Here is a 7,215-nt window from a genome sequence, read left to right on the forward strand (position 1 = left end):
GCGCCGCCGGTCTTGCGGATCCGAGCCCCGACCCGCGCTCGCGTCTCCTAGGCAACGGGCCCCGCCCTTCCGGGCTGCGGGCGCGGAGCATCCCCGGCGCCTTTCAGGTGTGCTGGAACCAGGAGAGCGACAGCGACGCGCTTGTCCAGCCTCAGGATGAAACCAGCAGTCGTCCACCTTACCGCCTTACCTCCAGGACTTCTTGGTGCGGAAATGGCTGTTTGCCCCCAAGTTAACCACATTCACCCTTTTCCAGTATTTCTTGTGCAAAACCCGGAGTTGGGAAGGGTGCTAAATGCCTTACATGGAATTTCTCATTTAATCTTGAAAGTCTTACGAGGTACATGTTAATATGATCCCCAGTACAGATGAGGGACTGAGGTTTAGACTTAAAGTTCAAAAAATCGGCAACTAGCAAGTGGTGGTAAGTGTAATTCCAAAGAGCGCATGGTCAAATATCACTCAGTTTCTAAAAATATTCCAGTAAGATTTTGAAACATGAAAAAATGATAATAATACATGCTGAAAAAAACCAGGTCAGTGAGAGGGACTCTACTCAAGCAGATATCATAACGCAGCTTTACTTTTTAAACAGCAAAAAGGCAGCTAATGGAAATGTATTCAATGGGATGGAAAGGGAAACCAGAACTGATTCTAACTGGATGGAAAAACTGAATGGATGATAAAGTACTTGTGCGAAACGTCACTGTTAAAAATCACTCTAAAAATATTAAAGTTAAATTATAGAGAAACCATCAGAAAAAAGAATGTATCAGATCTATGGGAAAATAATCAAGTCTAGAAGCAAAAGAAAATATGGCAAGAAAAGACTGACAAACTCAAAATACATAAATATTTTAAACACATGTATAGTTCAAAATGTCTAAAATGTAGGGGAGGGAGGGTATAGCTCAAGTGGTAGAGCACATGCTTAGCCTACACAAGGTCCTATGTTCAATCCCCAGTACCAATTCTAAAAATAAATAAACCTAATTACCCCCCCAAAACTAAAATGTAGTAAATAACTAGAAAAATACACTAAATGTGACAGAAAATGCAAAGATCTCTTTCAATTACACAAGGAAAATAAAGTTACAAATAGAAGAATAAAATAAATAAAATATAAAAATGGACAAAATACACACAAAAATAATTCAGAAAAAATAGAATGGAAAATCCAGCCATTAAATGCAAGTGAAAAAATAAATTAGGTACAAGTAAAAAAAAAAAGCTTTTTAGTTTTGGTGCTGGTGATGTTGCATCAAAATTTAAAGTACACATTTCTAGTGACAGAAATGGATGAGATTCTCGAGGGCAGGGACCCCACCCTTTCATAGTGGACCCCGCCTGCTTAGTGTAAGCCCTGATATAGAAAAAACACTCGGCAAATATTTGTTGAGTAAATAGCAAATCCGCCTACGTAGCAACATGATACTGTATTGGAAGAGCCATGAAGATACTCATATTCTTTGACCTAGTAACTGCACTACAAAAATTTATTCTTGGAAAATATTTCAGTGTAAACCAAAAAGCATGCAGCCCCTGCCCCCTCGCCCCCAACTGGAAAAAGCTCCCAATGGCCAACCCTGAGAGAATGTTTTAAATGGTTCAAAATGAGGGAAACCACGGAACCGCAGGAGCTGGGGGGAGGCGAGCTCCCTGGTCAGAGCACATGCTTGGCACGCGTGAGGGCCTGGGCCCAATCCCCAGTGTCTTCGGCAAAGAAAACAAGAATTTTTTTTAATAAGGAAAAATAATTCTATTACAACAATTAAGGGTCATTAAATTAAATTTACAAATCAATTGTTTAAAATATTACAAATTAAAGTTACAATTACCAGTGAACTAGAACCAGACAGTGCGTGGCCTGAAGAGCAGACCCTGCCCCAGACTCTGAGCCCTAGGTGGAGCCATGCCTTGTCTGCCTCCCGTCTCCCCAGGCCCCACACAGAACTCTCAAGAGGACCTTCTTAGAGCACCAGCCTCACTTCCCTCTTCTCATTCTTTCTGTTAGAAACTCCCAATTTAATTCCAGCCAAAGGAATAATACTGCACAGAATCACGGGCTGTCTGTGAGCCACCTCCAGATTACAAAAGAGGGATTTCTGTCGCGCGCACGCGCGTGTGTGTATGTGTGTGTGTGTGTGTGTGTGTGAAGGAAGGATTTATTACTTGCAGCAAGCAAGGAGAACCAGGGGTCTTCCCCAAAGCGGTATCTCTTGTTCTTTTATGTATTACACCAAGATGGTGCGTTTTTCTTGAAATCCTGCCCACAGCTGACCCACGGCAGGAGTCACTCCTGGGGACCCCAGCTTCCTCATCTGGGGACTGCACATGCTAGGGCTGTCATGAGGATTAAGTCAGCGAATGCAAAGTGCTCAGCTTAGAGCCAGGCATGGGGTTACACTCAGTGAATGTAACGCACGCAACTGCATCGCCTAATAACACCTCCAAAATGCGGCAAAGTCCTGTTCACGGCCAGCGCTGAGGGGCTGCGATCATGCATTTGATAGGCTGTCAACGATGGTAATGACACAGCTGACTTTATGAAGGCTGAGGATTACGATTTAATCCCCAGAAATAACCACGAGATGAAATGGGGAGCCCTTTTGTACTGGACTCACTGGACTGTATGAAAAATCAAGAGAGAGCAAGAAAAAACTATCTCCAAGGGGCAGCAGTCCTAATCTCCATTTTACTTCAATTTGATTAGAACTTTCTTAGAACTGCGCTCTTTTGTACTTTTTGATTGAAGAAAAAGGAATCTAGAAAATGCAGATTCAGCCACACGAGGTTGAAGGGTGAGCAGCCAGGATGAACCTCCTTTCATCGCGAGCTTGGGGGCCTGTAGCCCGGGACGCCCCCTCCCACACGCATACATCTGGGCTTTGCCCTCCAGCTCAGGTGGAGAGAGCCCTTCCTTACTGCTAATGCGGCAGCTCTTTTAAATGCCCGATTGTTCAAACCTGTTTTCATGTTTGACTCATTAAACAATAGCTCCTTTGGGGATCTAAAGTCATCAAACCTGCTTGCCACTCTGATTACTTTTACCTCCCTGACTCTTGGCTTCTTGACCTGTAAATTGAAGAGATGATACATCAGTAATAGCTAGAAAAATCAAATTAGGTAATGCATGTGAAATGCACATGAAACAGTTTTAAATGTGGCACATTACTGAATGTAAATTTAAATTGCTATATGGTTTGACTGTGCGTAGTTAACTCAGATATTTGTGAGTTAACATAGATCATGCGTATGAAACTTGAACACATGTAGCCTGGAACATAAGGCCTCCCTAAATGGGAATAAAATCAGAACCAACTATGCTTCTCTCATCTAAGGTAATGCTGTTGGTAATCTTTCTTAGTCTGAGATCTCATTCACCATCAGCTGCAAACTTTTCTTCATTTAAGCTCTTGTCTCCCTTGGCCTTGGAGCAACAGGTGTCCCTACTGCTCCTCAGGACAGGCCCCACACCTGGATCCTGGATCCATCTTCCACATCCCCCGGAGACCTCCCTGCGGCACCCCCCCCCACTTCAGCATCTCTCTCATCTGAAAAAAAAATTGGCTCTTATAAAAGCCAACCTGCCAAGCTTGTGTGAATTGAGCTCTGTGCAGCATTTAGATGACCGGACACCGCCCCATTTTAAATTACTCTCCTGGTGTTTTCTGAACTCTCTCCTCAGTTTCAGAGTCTTCTGCACCTCCTCAGCCTCATTTCACTGCTTGTTCTTCTGTGAAATGGGGAGCTAGGGAACAAAATGGAAATACTGGCTAGGAGGTAGAAATCAGTTAGTGTATTTCCTGGGAAAATTGAGATTAGTGTGTAGATGTACATGTCCAATGGGATATATGCAAATGATGGCTGGAGCTCTGGCAGCTATTTTGGACCATGAGGATGAAGGCCACATCCTAGGGATGGAGTAGGAACTGGAAGGGGCCTGGATCCCTGATGCCAGGGAGCTTCATATCAGACCTTGGACTGCTTACTTCCTGACTTCTATTACATAGACAGAAATAAACCTTTTGTTTTAAAAGCCACTTATTTGAGTTTCCTGTTTTTGCTGCCTAATCCTAACTAATACAACTCCCATTACCTACAAAATGAGATTCAAACATAACTTAAAAGGCCCTGTGATTGGGTTGCTGCTCACTCTTCCACTTGGTGTCTGACCACTGCCTGTCACCCCCAGTCTCTTGTACTTTATTCTCAGCCATCCAAACCCCCTGTCCCTTTCTGAATACGCCTCCTCTGTCTTTGCATGTTCTTCTCAGTGCCAGAGAGCCGATGTTCTGCCCTCCCTGAATCTGAGCCTCTGCAGAGATTCCCATCCAGGAAAGATAGTTTTCTAGAAATTTCACATGAACCAGGCTGACAACAGATAAGCTCCTAACAGGAGCAAAACCTATCCAAAATAATCCAGTTATTCTGGAAATAAAACGAAGTGGTTTTTTGATCCATCAGAGGGCGACAAACCAAAAGAAAATGTAGAAAGTGTTTGGCAGTCAAGCAAGCCTTCCATTATGTTCAGATTTTTAAAAATGATGAACTCATTCTAATTATTGGTCTCAGGATACAAATCTATTACAATTTATCCAGTTTCATAATTTTTGAATTATTGAAATGAGCATATTGTTTTCCCACTTTGTAGGTGTTATATTCGGCTGCATTTTGGGGTCCACAACAAAGAATTGCAACAGGATGATGGACATTAATTTGAAGTCCAAAGCGGAAGTGGAGGAGAGACGTCAGAGCCGGGCTGCGTCGCAGCTCGGTGGCAGGGACAGCGGCGGGGCTCCCAGTGCAGTTCCCTCACCCGGGAACCTCAGCTTTGGGACTCAGTAATCCAGTAAACCGGCCATTGCTGTTGAGTCCCCTCTTTAGGCAGGACGCGCACATCCTCTCATTCAATCCCCAGCCCCCCCAGCCCCCCATAAGACAGGGTCAGTTATTGTGATTCCTGCTGTTTTGTAGACGAGGGAAACTCAGTTTCCAGGCAGTTGGCTACCTCGCCTGGGATTACCGGCCTGTTGAGTCACAGAGCCAAGCTGAGGGCTCAGGGAATTGGGCGCCATCGCCCGTGTTCTGCGTCACTACCCTGAACTGTGGTCTTTACAAAGATTCTGTCTGGTTCTCAAATTTCTGTGGCCCTGTGGTTAGCACAAAGATTAAACTAACACAAAGGTAGCTTGATATCTGTCATATTTTGCATTTTCTTTCTAACCTCGAGTGCACGTTAGATCAAGGGTCTTAGAAGCAGGCAGTGCAACAGGCCTGTGCTTTCTGATGCGCTGATGACATCTTTACGATCACTCAGTGACATACCCTGCGTACATCTAGCAACACTGCCAGGAATTTAAAAAGAAACAATGACATTAAGCTAGTAATCCTTTTTTAATAGAAAAGGGAAAGGACTCAGGGATTAGGAAATGTCCCAGACGCCCTTTTCTCTTTGAATCCTGCTGGTTTCATTCCAGAGAAGATTAGTAAGATTTAGGACTGCTGTGGGCCCCACAGCCTACCGGGTAACCTGTTCCTACATAAAGGAGCTCTGCCGCGCACTTAGGAAGAACAACTTTTTAAAAAGGCCAAGTTTGACCTTGGATCAGCTACCTTTTCCCCTCTGTGCTTTGCCAACATGGCCCAAGGTCATTTTTGACATCCTGCTAAAAACATTGCCAACTCTTCCAAGTAGAATTGTAGCAGTTTTTCTAAAGGGGAGGATGAAAGAGTTTTGTGTCACTTAACTTTCAACAAGTTTAATTTAATTTTAACTTTTTTTTTTGAAGGGGGAGGTAACTTGGTTTATCTATTTATTTAATGGAGGCATTGGGGATTGAATCCAGGTCCTCGTGCATGCTAAACACATGCTCTCCCACTGAGCTGTACCCTCCCTCAACAAGCTTAAAAAGAGAGGATGGTTTTAGGAAGGCTATTGAATATGCAGAGATCATTCAGCTGTCCATCTGAACCCCAAAATACTTTATAATCAACAGAATAATCAGATACTGGTAAATGGTAACCCCAGGAATGTCTAGACTTATCTAAACTGATAGACATTTAGTTTTTATAATCACTTTTTAGTTTGTGTGTTCATGTAAATTAGTTTTCTTATTTAAAAACAGCATTAAAAAGACTGTGCCAAGCGATTGCTTCTCTTATTTGTGACTTTAAGAAGGCGGCTGTCAAATTAGAGACCACCTGGCCTGCAAGCATTATGTATCATCAGCCTTTCCAGCCAGAGAAAGGGAGGGTCACTTCCTTGCAGCTTCATGAGCAATTCCACACGCTTCCACATGCCTCTGCCTGTTTGCAGAAGGCTTGATTTTTTTTTCTTTCTTTCTGGTTTAGACCACAGACTGTTCTCTGACTCACTCAGGAAAGAAAAGAAATCCACCGTCAGAAGCAGTTCTGCATTTCTTTTTTTTCTTTTTTTTTTTTTTTTCAGATCTGATGGTCTGGGGCACAACAAGAGTTCAGTGTTCTGTTTGGATGACTGGTTCCGGGTCCCTCCAGCACACAGAGATGGATAATGATGGTATTTTCTGTCTTCTGTGGTGACAGTGTTTTCCCAGGCCGGGGAGTCGGTTTGGATGGACTTCATGGGTTTCATTTAATTCATATGAAATAGTGCCCAAAGAATGAGTCTGTTCACTGAGTCCTTTATTTCTCCCAGCTGCATTTCTTCAATATTATTAATTGAATCTCTGTCCTACAACCTTTCATTGGCCTCGAAAGTCCACAACAATTGACAACAATTAGGCCTGAGCAGTTTGAGACGATTTTCCTGAGAAACGGAGAGCGAAACACACTTCACGTTGATCAGTCTGTGCCCTGAATGGTTGGATTTGCCTGAATTTAACAAGGGGAATGCACTCTGGAGCCCAGAAATCAGTCCTACTCTTTGAAAGTCTAAAGCAAGGCCGTCCAAGGTAACACTAGCCACACGTGAACCTCAAATCTTACCGTGGCGCTATTAAGAAAAGTAAAAAGAAAAGGGTAGCATTTTAATAACGTATTTTATTTAGCCCAACATATCAGAAATATTTCAATACATAGTGAACATACATTTTAAACTGAGGTATAGTTGATTTGCAATCTTGTGTAAATTTCAAGTGTACAACATAATGATTCACAATTTTTAAAGATCACAATCCTTTTATAATCATTATAAACTATCGGCTGCCGCCCCGTGCTGTACAGTATAGCCTC

General features: G+C 43.0%; 1 long non-coding RNA gene across 1 annotated transcript; it reads left to right on the forward strand.

Annotated features, from left to right (window-relative positions):
* The first annotated feature begins 117 nt into the window (after positions 1-117).
* LOC140688814 (uncharacterized) lies at positions 118-6,645 on the forward strand. The gene is made up of 2 exons (XR_012063653.1): positions 118-205; positions 6,452-6,645. It is a non-coding gene; the product is annotated as an uncharacterized lncRNA (long non-coding RNA).
* The last annotated feature ends 570 nt before the right edge of the window (positions 6,646-7,215 follow it).

Source organism: Vicugna pacos, chromosome 23, assembly GCF_048564905.1.
Source record: "Vicugna pacos chromosome 23, VicPac4, whole genome shotgun sequence".
NCBI classification, from domain to species: domain Eukaryota; kingdom Metazoa; phylum Chordata; class Mammalia; order Artiodactyla; family Camelidae; genus Vicugna; species Vicugna pacos.